This window comes from Notechis scutatus, unplaced genomic scaffold (genome assembly GCF_049901735.1).
Source record: "Notechis scutatus isolate UNSWTSFEM ecotype Mainland unplaced genomic scaffold, rNotScu1.2 NSCUSCF19, whole genome shotgun sequence".
Taxonomy (NCBI): domain Eukaryota; kingdom Metazoa; phylum Chordata; class Lepidosauria; order Squamata; family Elapidae; genus Notechis; species Notechis scutatus.
In genome coordinates this window covers 672,499-686,949 of record NW_028263146.1, presented here as the reverse complement: position 1 = coordinate 686,949, position 14,451 = coordinate 672,499, and the positions used below count along the sequence as shown (strand labels likewise).

General features: G+C 48.1%; 1 protein-coding gene across 1 annotated transcript in view; it reads right to left on the bottom strand.

The window, feature by feature from the left end:
- Positions 1-13,719, bottom strand: part of RFX2 (regulatory factor X2) — a 61,591-nt gene extending 47,872 nt beyond the window's left edge. Inside the window, 1 exon segment of the mRNA XM_087948776.1 lies at positions 13,615-13,719. The gene's annotated coding sequence lies outside the window, so the exon portion shown is untranslated.
- Positions 13,720-14,451: the final 732 nt, after the last annotated feature.

Genomic DNA, 14,451 nt, shown 5'->3' with positions numbered 1-14,451 from the left:
ATCTTTGAAAGGCTTGTGCTGTCCCACCTGAAAACCATCACGGATCCGCTGTTAGATCCCATAAAGTTTGCATATCGAGCAATCAGATCGACAGATGATGCTGTTAACATGGCTCTGCATTACATCCGTCAACACCTTGAATCTCCAAATACCTTCGCAAGGGTCCTCTTTGTAGACTTCAGTTCAGCATTCAATACCATCATTCCAAACACTCTTCTAAGTAAATTAAACCAACTAGCAGTACTTGAACACACTTCCTAACAGACAGAAAGCAGCAGGTGAAGCTAGGCAGGATCACATCCGATACCTGTACAATCAGCACAGGGGCCCCCCAAGGCTGTGTGCCATCTCCACTTCTCTTCTCCCTATATACCAATGACTGCATCTCAAACGATCCATTTGTTAAAATATTGAAGTTTGCTGATGACACAACAGTGACTGGTCTCATTCGAGATGACAAATCCGCATATAGGCAGGAGGTTATACAACTTGCCTCGTGGTGTAACTGGAACAATCTGGAACTGAACACACTCAAAACCATAGAAATGGTGGTAGACTTTAGAAGAAACCCTCCCACACTACCACCTCCGACAATACTAGACAACACAGCATCAACAGTAGAGACCTTCAAATTTCTAGGTTCTACTATATCACATGACCTAAAATGGAAACCTAACATCAAAAACATCATCAAAAAAGCCCAACAAAGAATGTTCTTTCTGCGCCAACTGCCCAAGGAGCTGCTGATCCAGTTCTACAGAGGAATGATGGAGTCTGTCATCTGCACCTCTATGACTGTCTGGTTTGGTTCTGCAACCCAACAGGACAGACACAGACTTCAGAGAGTAATTAGGACTGCAGAAAAAACAATTACTACTCACCTGCCTTCAATCAAGGACCTGTATCCTGCACCAATCAAAAAGAGGGCTGTGAAAATATCTACAGACCCCTCACATCCCGGACATAAACTGTTTCAACTCCTTCCCTCAAAACGACGCTATAGGGCACTATACACCAGAACAACTAGACACAAGGAGAGTTTTTTCCCCAAACGCCATCACTCTGCTAAACAAATAATTCCCTCAACACTGTTCAACTATTACAAAGTCTGCACTACTATTACTATTAATCTTCTCATCACTCCTTATCACCCATCCCCTCCCACTTGTGATTGTAGGACTGTAACTTTGTCGCTTGTATCCTTACGATTTACATTGACGGTTTCCTAGTATGATTTGATTGTTGATTGTACCCTATGACTATCATTAAGTGTTGTACATTATGATTCTTGATTCTTTACGAATGTATCTTTCCTTTTATGTACACTGAGAGTATTTTCACCAAGACAAATTCCTTGTGTGTCCAATCACACTTGGCCAAGAAAGTTCTCTATCATCCTGGTCAAATGGCTCTCCAGTCTCTTCTTAAAATCCTCCAGTGTTGGAGCCGCCACAACTTCTGGAGGCAAAAGCCATTCCAAGGATTAATCGTTCTCGCTGTCAGGAAATGTCTTCTTAATTTTAGGTTGGATCTCTCTTCAACAAGCTTCCACCCATTGTTACTCCTTGTTCTTCCCTCGGGGGGCTTTGGAGAATAGGATTTATAGACGTTCTATAAAGAATCTTGAGTTAAACCGACCATCTTTTCTTTGTGGGAGATTTATCTCCTCTTTCCCACATTAGCCAGGTTTTTCTGCCCACGTTCCCAAAGTTTGCAGGCTACTTCCAAACCCCCCCCCCCATTTTATGGTGACCAAAAAGGAAAGGAATATATGGGGAACCCTCCCATCCACTGCCTGTAAATGGAATGCCAATCAATCACGCTGACCTTAAATCAAAGGTCACTTTTTGTTCTGGACCTTACTTTCGCTGTCTCTCCACCGTGCGAGAAGGTCATCTAGGTTGTTCTGCAGCGTGCTGATTCCCTCGGGAGACAGCTTACTTGTTGGGGCTTCGCAGATATCCAGGAGCTCCGTCCATAAGTCTGCATAGCGGCGATCCTGCCTGTCCCAATCCCTCCTATAGCATGACTCCATAGGTTCGGTAAGCTTCCTATGCTGTCCGAGGTCATAGGCTTTCTGAGGTATCGTCGCTTCTGCGGAGGTTGGGACATCCAAAACTGGGTTTTGGGAACCAGGCTCCACGTTTACATCGAGGGTGGGTGGAGGGTTCAAGTCCTCTGGTACATCAGAGACATCTGTCATGGCTGAAGACGTCGCCATGCTTCAAATTGGCAAAAGGCGAATGTTGGAAAATTTAGTGGTTTTCTGTGTAATTCCCTTTTGTCCACTAGGGTGTGGCTGCAAGCAGGTATCTGAATGTAGAAACTTCTGCGAAATTCAGTACTTGACCATGTAGATGGCGCTGCAGGCGTGTGGCTGAATTGAGAAAATTCAGTCAATTTCACTGGTTGACCACTAGAGGTGTGCGTTGCAAGGTCTAGAAGACGTTGGCGCAGTACACTGGTTGGCCGCTTGAGGGTGCGTTGCGAGGTCTGGAAGACAGCGCATTGCACAGATTGGCCTGTTAATGGTACTTGCTAGGTCTGGGAGACACTGTTGTGATGCACAGATTGGTCTCTCAGTGATGCTGGACCCTTGGGTTAAAGTGGCAAGAAGTTGCTAAAATTAGGAAACTTCCTGTAAATTCAGTACTTGCCACAAGGTGGAGCTAGACAGCAAGGATTGCTGTAAGCTTAGTTTAAAAAAGGGGTTGTTTTTTTTGTTTAGAATTTTCCTGTGAAATTTTCTACTTGCCACCAGATGGTGCTGTAGGCTATTAGTTGAATGGCAGCCAATTAGGCTGAGATGAATAATTAAAGAGATGCAATACTTTAGTACATTGCATGAACACTGTGATTAAATAATTTCTCTTTGCTGAGCAATGTAGGCTGTTAGACTGGCCTTTAAATTATTTTCTAAATTGTATGTAAAGGAAAAAATCTTGCTCTGTCAGCAAAGAGAGAGGCAAACTGCTTTAGGTTTCTCTCTTCAGGGGGCGGGGATGTGCCCCATTGCTCTGGAGACGGCCGAATCCAAGGAATTTTTACGACCCTGTTGCTTAGAGATCCCGCCGTAAACTAATTAAAGGGGCCTCTTTAGTGCTTTGCCTCCCTTCCAGATGAGCAGAGGAAATCAACAATTATCCCTTTCTGACTGAAGCCTTAGGAATTAACACCTTTTCTTACTTCAATCCTGTTTCTTGTTTGCAAAAAAGAAGTCTTGGAGGTTCCAAGGAGAGACAGGGATGATGTTGCTTGTCTCTGGCAAGTGGGGGGATTTCCGGCCCCTCCCAATAATTCAAACATGCCGTATAACTTCGGTTGCTCAAAGGGAGACACAGAGAGAGAGAGTCCTTCACAGGCAAACTGATCAATTTATATCTTTACTTTGGAAACTCAGATTAGCATTGTGCTTTGACTTGGGAGTTCAGATTTCAATATCCTTGTACTTTTCATGGGAATTCGAAGACAGAACCATCCTTTTACTGTTCTGGACCTTACAACCACTATCTGATTATAAAGCAGACAGATTAAACTCCACAAAGGCATCCATACAAAGTCTCTTTATTCGTTCATCAAGACATCCTCAAATATAACTCACAGTTAAGTCGAGATTCACCTCAATGTCCAATTCTCTGCATAGCTGACTTTCTGGTGTAAAAGGATGGTAATCTTTCATCCCATATTGCAGGAGCAAGGAAGTGAGATCTAGCACATTGCTGGGTTCAGGCAAGAGTGGAGAAACCTCCCCCAACCCACCAAGGGTCGATTCAAGTGACCAATCAGGATTACAGAGGTGGCCACATGACATGGACTACATTTCCCAGGATACCTTAACTACATTTACCATGATGCATTCCCTTAAGGGAACAGCTCCTAATTCCTAACTAACTATCCCAAATCCCTATTAACTATAACTGGCTGGACGGCACACTTTTCAATCCCTTCTTTCTTGGCTAGAAAGAAGCCAAACACAGATTCAGAGCAAGGAAGACAGTTATTGCGGTAAAGTTACACGGAGGCCTCCTTGTGCTAAAGGCCATCCCTGAGAAGCCGTATCCAGAGGGACCCCAGAGGAATGCCATTGTTTGGGAAAATCCACATTTCTGACTTTATGGCCCCAGACGGAATAACCTATTAAAACCTGCTTGGGGGCCAGAAAGGTTTCATTGGAAGAAAAGCAAAGTGGAAGGAAGTCCTTTTTCTCATTTTAATGTTTTCACATCCAGAAAAAGAGAGAAGCAGTGGGGGGGCTTCAAATAATTTAACAACCAGTTCTGGCAAATAAATGGGGAAGAAATAAATGGAGGCAGGGACAGATGTTATTTTCCTGGGCTCCAATGGGACCGCAGATGGGGGCTGCAGCCAAGAAATCCAGAGATGCTTGCTCCTGGGGAGGAAAGCTATGGCAAACCTGGACAGCACACTCAAAAGCAGAGACAAAAGGGCGTAGAGTCGAGGCTGTGGTTTTTCCCAGTTGCCATGCATGGCTGTGAAAGTTGGACCGTAAGGAAGGCTGAGCGCCAAAGCATGGAGGCCTTTGAACCCTGGGGCTGGAGGAGAAGGTTCCTGCGAGTCCCTTGGGCTGCAAGGCGATCAAATCGATCGGTCCTAGGGGAGATCCACCCTGGCTGCTCTTTAAAAGGCCAGACCCTGAAGACGAAACTCAAGGACTTTGGCCACCCAATGAGAAGGACTCCCTGGAGAAGAGCTGAATGCTGGGAACGATGGAGGGCAGAAGAAGAAGAAGGGGACGGCAGAGAACGAGGGGGCTAGATGGAGTCCCCGAATCCGTCAGTGTGAGCTTAAATGGGCTCACTAGAAGACCTCCAAGGCCCCTTCCAGCTCAGGTTCTGGTTCTGGTTCTGGTTCTGATTCTGATTCTGATTGATTCTGATTCTGATTGATTCTGATTCTGATTCTGATTCTGATTCTATCTATCTATCTATCTATCTATCTATCTATCTATCTATCTATCTATCATCTATCTATCTATCTATCTATCTATCTATCTATCTATCTATCTATCTATCTATTATCCTACCTACCTACCTACATACCTACCTACCTACCTACCTACCATTTATCTGTGTCTGTCTGCCATCTGATCTACCTACCTATTATCTATTTATCTGTCTGCCGGTCTGTCTGTCTGATCTATCCATCCATCCATCTCTATCGCTGTGGTGGCGCAGTGGTTAGAATGCAGTACTGCAGACTATTTCTGCTGACTGCCAGCTGCCCGTAGTTTGGCAGTTCGATCTTGACCAAGGTTGACTCAGCCTTCCGTCCTTTTGAGGACAGTAAAAAGAGGACGCAGATTGTTGCGGGGGGGCAAGAGGCTGACTCTGTAAAACCACTTAGAGAGGGTGATAAAAGCTCTGTGAAGCGGTATATAAGTCTAAAGTGCTGCAGCTATTGCTATCCGGAAGAGTCAGACTCTTTTACCATGTTTTCCACCTCATTTAACAGGAACCGGTCTCTTCTTCCATCCTCGTTTTACCCGCCACGTTTTATTGAGTGTTTTACACGGTTTGTATGGTTTTAATTGTATGCTGTCCAAAGTCACTCAAGAGCGAAACGGGGGAGGGGACGGGTCTCTTAAGTTTGATAAATTAAAAATTGAAACTGAAACACCAAGCAGAAAAAATATATGTGCCTTTCATTGTAAGGAGGAGTCTTTCACCTTTATGTAGGCAAGAAAAGGGAGAGTGGAACTGACAGGGGGGGAAAAAGAGACTTCTAGCACTGATGAATGAATGAATGAATTCTTTATTGGCCAAGTGTGATTAGATACACAAGGAATTTACCGAGGATGTTACCTGGTTGGGTCATGAAACATCTGCAAGGAAACAACCCAGCTCAGAGAGCCATAAGGACCCCGTAAAAAAGACTTGGGAAAAGCACAGTCACCTTCCTGAGGGAGATCTTGAGATGCTTCATGATTTGAGGCCACTGCAGGTGAGTGGTTGACTTGGTTTGTATTGGAATTAAAATTCTTTTTTTGGCCAACTGGGATTGGACAGACAAGGAATTTGTCCCCGGTGCATAAGCTCTCAATGATGGAGCGTTGATCTGTCATGGCATCTCCAGGTGAGATCCGGACAGGACTTCCTGGACAAGCAACGTGGACCAAGAACAAATACCCTGAAGGAGCTTCCTATGTCCTTTGGAAGTCGTCTCCTGATTCAGAAACCTGAGGGCTGGACCTTTGCTCTGGGTTTCCGTGCCAATTTTGAGACAAGAATTTAGTCTCTGACAGCTACAGGCCCATGGCTGTCCTCACTGGGGAAGGTAGAGATAAAGATTTGAGTTCTCTTGGGAGCTTGCATTTATTTGACTTCTTCTGCCTGTAGACGACAACAGAAATTCAGCAGCTTGTTCTGGGTGGGGTTTTTTTGCAGATGTTTTATAACCCTACTATGTAATATCATCAGTGCTAGAAGGAGAAAGAGAAAAAGAGGAGGAGGAGGAGGAGGAGGAGGAGGAGGAGGAGAATATGATCCTTGGTCTCTGAGCTTGGTGGTTTTCTTGCAGATATTTCATTACCCAACTAGGTAACATCATTTTTCCCACAACGCCATCACTCTGCTAAACAAATAATTCCCTCAACCCTGTTCAACTATTACAAAGTCTGCCCTAGTATTACTGTTAACCTTCTCATCACTCCTTAGCACCCATCTCCTCCCACTTGTGACTGTATGACTGTAACTTTATCGCTTCTATACTTACAATTTATATTGACTGTTTCCTAGTATGACTGATTACTTATTGTACCCTCTGACTATCATTAAGTGTGTAACTTATGATTCTCGACTCTTGACAAATGTATCTTTTCTTTTATGCATACTGAGAGTATTTACACCGAGACAAATTCCTTGTGTGTCCAATCACACTTGGCCAATAAAGAATTCTATTCTATTATTCTATTCTATTCTATTCTATTCTATTCTATTCTATTCTATTCTATTCTTATTCATCAGTGCTAAAATGAGGAAGAGGAGGGGGGAGGAGGAAGAAGAAGCAGGAAAAGGAGGAGGAGGAAGGAGAAGTAGGAGGAGAAGAAGAGGAGGAGGAGGAAAAGGAGTATGACAATACGATTCTGGGTGATCTATGAGCTCGGTGATTTTCTTTCAGATGTTTCATTACCCAACTAGGTAACATCATCAGTGCTAGAAGGAGGAAGAGGAGGAGGAGGAAGAGGGAGTGGGAAGAGGAAAACAATGTTCTCTGAGTGTTCTCATCAATTGGTGCCCAAACTCAGTGCAACAACCCTGAACATTAGAAAAAAAAGAAACAGAGCATCGATGCAACATTTTCCAACACAGTGGATATCCACGCAACTTTATCAAAAAGTGCCTGACTCAACCCAATACCGCACAACCAACACAAGCCCTAATTTTAAAAAACAACAACGCTGCCATGCATCATCTACTACTATAACCACTACTACAACATCTACCGCTACAACCACGTGGAATCAGCATAGCAGACAAGCCAACAACAGCCCTTCACCATAACCTACGCAGACCAAAAGACACAGCGGCCCCAGAATTAAAACAACAACAACGAAGAATCATATTCTACAACATGCAGTGCGACAACCACTATCTAGGAGAAACAGGCAGAAGACTGGCAGAAGGCATCCAGGAACGCCAACTGCATGAGGAAAACGCTTTCATTGTACAACATATGCACAGACTTTTAACCATATGGCCCCTCCTGGACCAAGCCAACTCCGAAAACGCCAGGGAATTCCTAGACGTCTGGCACCTGGACAAATCGGCCATCAACAGATACATAGACGTAAACAGTATCTTCATGCTATCCAAAAGAGACCATCAACGGGCCCAAAAGGGAACAAAAACGCTTCCCCACCAGCAGTCAGTCCCCAGATGAGCACAGATTAACTCCGAGGTTGACATCAGACTAGCAAGCAGACTTCAGACCAACATTTCCTGACAGTGAGAACCATCAACCAATGGAACGGCTTTCCCTCCATAAGTTGGGAATGCTCCAACACTGGAAGCTTTGTAAGAAGAGATTGGACAGCCAATTTATTTGTCTGAAGTGGTGTCATCTGAAATAATTAACATTTGTGGGGCACCGTGCAAAAGCGATAAAACGGGTGGCAAAAAATAGCTCAGCTGTAGTACGGCTTTTGCCGAGAGGAATCCTTTGGCGTGGCATGAAATGGTTTATTTCATCTTAACGTTTCAAGTGGGAAATCTTAGTTCCTGCCCTCATGGAAGGTCCTGCCTGGCCCGTCTTCTCAAGAAAGCAGAACTCTTGAACCGGAAGCCGTTTCAAAAGGAAACTTTTATTTGGAAGATTGTGAGAGCGAGAGGATGGAGGCAGGAACTGAGGTTTCTGGCTGGAAACAATTAGATTAAACCATCGCAAACAGAGCCCCTGCCCCAAGTCCACTCCATCATATTCAAGCCAATCCCTGAGGTGTGAAGATGTTATGGGAAACTCCTGGCCCGAGAAGGTGATAAACGCCAAACGCAGCCGGTGTCCAAGGCAACGCTGCCTGTCTTCTCCAGAGACGAGATAAGGCAGCTGGCTCCAGGCACATTCCTTTCCCCCCCTCCCAAGGTCCCAAAAGTTACAGCGAACCAAAGCGAAGAATAGAAACAGAAACTCCATTCAGAGATATACCCCCCCCCAAACCTCTCCACTCCCACCAGAATGACAAGCATCCTATAGGGATCTATGGGCCTGAGATATGGCATAAGGCGGCGTTGGCGAACCTTTTCGGCACTGAGTGTTGAAACGGGAGTGCGTGTGCACGGGAGCGCCAGAAACTGGAAGAGCAGCTCCCCGGCGTGCATGTGTATGCCGGGAAGCTGAGCTTCCGGTTTCCAGCATGTACATGCGCACCGGCCACCCGGTCTTCCGGTTTTTGGCATGCATGCGCGCGCAAAGACCGCCTGGCTTCAGGGAATCACCTGAGTTGTGTAAATGGGTGTGTAGCCTTCTTGGAACTGCTGACAACCATCATCTACCTCCAGTCTACAACACGGCCCGTTCAGCGGTTCCAAGAAGGCTCCACCCTCATTTGCACAGGTGACCCTGAGGGGACAGCTAAACCTCCAAGCGGGCTCAACCACCCTCTAAAATGAATGCAAAGAATGCTGTCTTGCCAGGAGTATAAACCCTTCCCTTCCCCATCATCCAGACAGAGATGAAGAAGCTTCTTGGAGGAGAAGCGAAACGTTTAAAAAACAACAACACCCCTGAAACAGCACATGACCTGAGGACACAGATAAACCTCCAAGCGGCCTCAGCGACCCTCTAAAAAGGATGCAAACGACCAGCTTTCTGCAAGGAGTATAAATCCTTCCCTTCCCCCACCATCCAATCAGAGATGAAGAAGCTTCTTGGAGGAGAAGCGAAACGTCGTCAAAGAAAAATCAGAAAGTCCGTTTTGCCTCTTTGAAAAAAAAGCACCTTTGGGATACCAAACTCAGAGGGCACCCAGGACCCCAGAAGGGAGTTTGACTGAGAGGGAAAAGGAGTTGAATATCTCCATGCTCGGCCGGGGCCATTTGTCTGACATGGTACCTAGGCTTTCCTGACGGGGAAGAAGGTTGGAGTAGAAGACCCGCAAAGGGGTCCCTCCCCAACTCTTGTTATTCCGCTTCTTGGGATTTCTAAATCTGCAGCCTTTCGAGGTCTCCGGACCGGCACTCCAACCCGGAGGTAGTTCAGTCAGGGCTCTCCAAAAGCGAAAGTAAAAAACATCGGCCAGGCAGCTCCAAGGTCTCTGCAGGCCATGCAGGGTAATGGAAACACCCACCCCACCCCCACCCGCCCGGCCCTGGAAGAAACTTTACTGCAGAAAGCCAAAAAGGACAGGAAGGGGGGAGGGCAGGAAGAGGAGGCCAGCCTGTTGCAACACCGGGGCAGTGACGCTGCATTTCTTCCCCATTTGTGCACGGAAGAGAGCGGCCAACGAAGGGAAGAGCCGAGTTGGCACCGCAGCGATGAACGAGGGCAGCCGGGGCATTGAAGCAAAGTGGGCGCCGCGGTCCGGATGAGGCAAGGGAGGGCAGAGAATAGGACTGGATTTCCAGGTTGGCATCAAAGCTGTTCTCCCCGTCCTCTTTCAATGGAATGGCCCTATCCAGCAAACGTCCATTCAGTTTGGGTTTGAAGTGGGTCGTTGCAGCCTTTTTTTCTCACCAGGCTGCCGTTTAGGACATGGCAGTTTTAAAAAAAAAACACTTTAGAAAAGTGCCTGGGAAGATACTGGAAAAAGAAAAAAAAGAATTGAAAAACAAACCCAGATTGCGAAGATGTAGAAACAAATAAATAAGCCAGCACGGGTTGGTTGAAAACAGGCCGTGCCCAACGAATCTCATTTCATCCTTTGACAAAGTGACTAAATGAGTAGACCAGCGAAATGCTGTGGAGAGAGCATACTTGGGAGTTCAATAAGGCATTCGACAAAGTAGACCACAGCCTACTTCTCGATAAGCTAGAACAGGGGTGTCCAACCTTGGCAACTTTAAGACTTGTGGACTTCAACTCCCAGAATTCCTCAGCCAGCAAAGCTGGCTGAGGAATTCTGGGAGTTGAAGTCCACAAGTCTTAAAGTTGCCAAGGTTGGACACCCTGAGCTAGAACAATGTGGGATAGACAGCATCACCCCAGATGGATTCGTAACTGGCTGAAACGACTGCCTGAAATGCTATAGGGCAGTGATGGCGAACCTTTTTTCTTGTGGTGTGCCGGCACCTACAATGTGATGCGCAGTGCACATGCAACACCCCCGCCCCTTTACCTGCACTGTGCATGCGCGTGCCTCCCAACTGTTTTTTGGTCCCTTTGAGGCCTTTCTCGGCCTCCCAGAGGCTTGTGGGAAGCCTCTGCAGCCTTGGGAGGCTGAAAAACAGGCCCGTTTCGGCACTTCCGGTATTTCCTCGAAAGGGCCGAAAATCAGCTGGCAGGCAGGCACATGCGCAGTGCGGGTAAGCTTGGCTGGGGCTCGCGTGCACGCACAAACGGCTTCCATAGGTTCGCCATTGCGGCTCTAGGGTCCCCTGCTTGAGCTGGGGGAGGGGGGGGGTTGGACTAGAAGACCTCCAAGGTCCCTTCCAGCTCTATTCTGATTAAACCTCTTAACTCTTGTACATCCGCCTCTTCTTAACTGCATGCTGAGAACAGTAATCCTAAACCATAAACCCATTAAACCATGGGCGTGTCTGGCCAATTGCATCTCGGGTTAATAAGCAGAGGTAGGAGCGAGAGCCTTAGGCCCAAACGGGACCTGTTGCTCCCAATGTGTCCGTTTCCCCGTCTGGATGAAAACCGAACTAAAATTCCGACTAAAAAGAACGATTCAGCCCAAAAGAAGAAGAAGAAGAGAGTGTGATTATCTCAGTTTCCTGAGCCGGGCTTTGATCATTCATGGCGGGGGGCTGTGGGAGTGTCTCGTCAACAGATAAACCATCCTCGCCGTCATAAACGCTCTTATCTCTTATCGTTCACACAGCTGAGAGTAGCTTTATCAGGAACCGCAGCAGCAAAAGGCACTGCCAGCCTTCCTCCCCTCCTCCTTGCATCATGTCAATCTGCGTCATGCCACTAAGGTCACTTCCAAATGTTTGCAAAGTGGCTCAAAACTCATCCACAGCTCGTCCATCCGTGCTCCAAATCCCGGGGCCAAACGGGCTCGCCCTTTTTTCCTGCTCCTCTCTGGTTCAATTTCAGAGAGAGAGAGACAGACAGACAAGGATCAGCCCAGCATGCAATGGAAAAGGAAGGCCGGGTTGAGCTTATGTGAAATCTAATCTCTCCAACGCCGGAGTCGAGGGAGGAGGCAGCCGCGGCAAGTCCTGGCACGCCAAGCCAGACAGAAGTCAGCTCCAGCAGGAATGTCAGCCAGATTTGAAGAGTGCTGGCATTTGAGAGGGGAGGGGGATGTTTTAAATAGATCGGGGCGGCTCTGGCCAAGACCCCTGGGCTGCCTGGAAGGAATTCCACCAGGATCTGCACCGCAAACCAAGTTCAGTCCTGATTCCCCAGCCTCCCTTCAAGAGAAGCCAGGTGGTAAAAAGGCCAGAAATAGGGAAAAGTCCCTGCCACAAACAGCAACCCAAGAATGCCGGAGGATTCTTCCTGTCTGTCTTTCTGTCTTTCCTCTTCCTATTCCCTCCCTACTCCCTTCTCCTTTCTTTTCTTTGTTTCTCTTTCTTCCCTTCCTCTTCCTATCCCCTTCCTTCCTGCCTACCTGCCTTCTTTCTTTCTTTCTTTCTTTCTTTCTTTCTTTCTTTCTTTCTTTCTTTTTCTGTCTTTCTCTCTCTCTCTTTCTTTCTTTTTCTTTCTTCCTATTCCCTCCCTACTCCCTCCTTCCTTCCCCTTTCTTTTCTGTTCTTTCTCTTTTTTTCTTCCCTTCCTCTTCCTATCCCTATCTTCCTTCCTGACTACCTGCTTTCCCTCCCTACCCTTTCTTTCTTTCTTTCTCTTTTTCTTATCTCCTCCTCCTTCTCCTTCCCTTCCTATCTCTTTCCTTCCATCCTTCCCCTACCCCTTCCTCTCTTTCTTTCTTTGCTTCTTTCTTTTTCTTTGCTTCTTTCTTTCTTTCTCTCTTTTCTTATCTCTCTCCTTTCTCCTTCCCTTCCTATCTCTTTGCTTCCTTCCTCTCCCTATCTCTTTCCTTCCACCCTTCCCCTATCCCCTTCCTCTCTTTCTTTCTTTCTTTCTTTCTTTCTTTCTTTCTTTCTTTCTTTCTTTCTTTCTTTCTCTCTCTCTCTCTCTCTCTCTCTCTCTCTCTCTCTCTCTCTCTCTCTCTCTCCCTTCCTTTCTCCCTCCCTCCCCCACAACACACCAGAGTCAGCCCTAGCAGGAAAGCCAGGAGGTCCCTTGACAGCTCGCACCTTCAACCACCATGTGTGTCATTTCCCTGCCAATCCCAACTGGATTCCCGGCAGCAGACGCTCCCCGTACAAGGATGCCCTCCACCCCAGGCTGCCACTCAAAGCCACCCCCCTCCCTTTGCCACCCATCCTAATGAATGGAGGCGAGAAAGGGGGCAAGGCAGAGTACCCCCACCCCCAAAATGAACCAGGGGCTTTGGGAGCCCAGGAGGGGCATGGAGCAAAAGAGTTTGGGAAAAAATATCTAGAATTTCCCACGCTCAGCAACTTTTAAGATGGGCGGACTTCAACTCCCAGAATTCCCCAGCCAGCTTAATTCTGGGAGTTGAAATCCGCCCATCTTAAAAGTTGCTGAGCCCGTCCAGGGAGCCCCCCGAACTCAGTTTAATCGCCCCTAGACCAAAATTACAGGGTGGGGGGACCCTGAGCCAGGCCCTCCTGTAGGGAAAGCTTGCAAACAAGGGTTGGGGGCAGCAAATGGGGGTCCCTGGTCCACGGGTGTGTGGGGGGTGCCTGCAGCCCTCCCCAGGGGCTCCATCTGCACCTCGGCCGTCCGTTGCTTCTCGGGGCCAACTTGCTCTGGAGTCACTCCGGATTAACGCGGCCTCCTACCACCCCCCACCCCCGCGCCCCGCCGCTCCCCAAACATCCCGGAACTCCTGTCCGGCTCCGGAACGCTTCGAGTCCCGGCCGCGGAGCCCTTCCGGAGGGGAACCCCGCCGCGGCTTACCTGGCCTCCCCGGGGCTCCGGGGCTCCCCGCGGGGCTGCGCTGGGTTCCGGCGGCCGGGGGTGCAGGCGGCGCCGGCGGCGGCTCCCGTTGGCAAGTAACCGTCTCCAGGGCTACGGTCACTATGGCGCCTCCTCGCGCGGGGGTTTCGAGGCAACTGTTGCTAGCCTGCCCCGTGACGACAGCGGGCACGCCCCTCCCGGGCGGCCCCGCCCATTCGGCTCGCTCCGATTGGGCGGCTGTCATAAGGCGGGGCGGGGGGCGGAAGAGAGGAGGAGGGGCCGGCGGTTGGCGCGTGTTTTGGCGCCAAAGCGCCTGAGGAGAATGAGGGAGGGAGAAGGGGCGGGTGCTGAGGGCCTCTGGGCGTGTGCAGAGCGCCTAAGGGGGAGAGAATCCCGCCTTACGCGAAAAATACAGCTGGTTTTGAAGCGCCCACATGAGCCTTTTTTTTTTGGGGGGTTGTCATGTTGAGCCATGTTGTCCATTCCGCTGGGGATGATGGGACTTCATGTCTATACAGGTTCTCTGTCATCCAGGTTGTCCCATTTGTTTTCAAGAGGCAACTGGATTTTTTTTGGGGGGGGGGGTGTGTGTTTCCTTGAAGAGGTTTTGCTTCTCATCTGAGTAGCTTCTTCCACTCTATAAGACAGAGCAGAAGAAGCTTTTCCAAGGAGAAGCGAAATGTCTTCAAAGAACCTCCCCCCCCCCAAAAAAAAGTCCAGTTGCTTCTTTAAAAAAAGCACCTTTGGGATGGGACAATGTTTAGGCTGCCATACCAGCCGCCCCTTTTTTGGGGGGGAGTGAACAGTGGTGGCTAATCTTTTTGGGGTCCTGTGCCG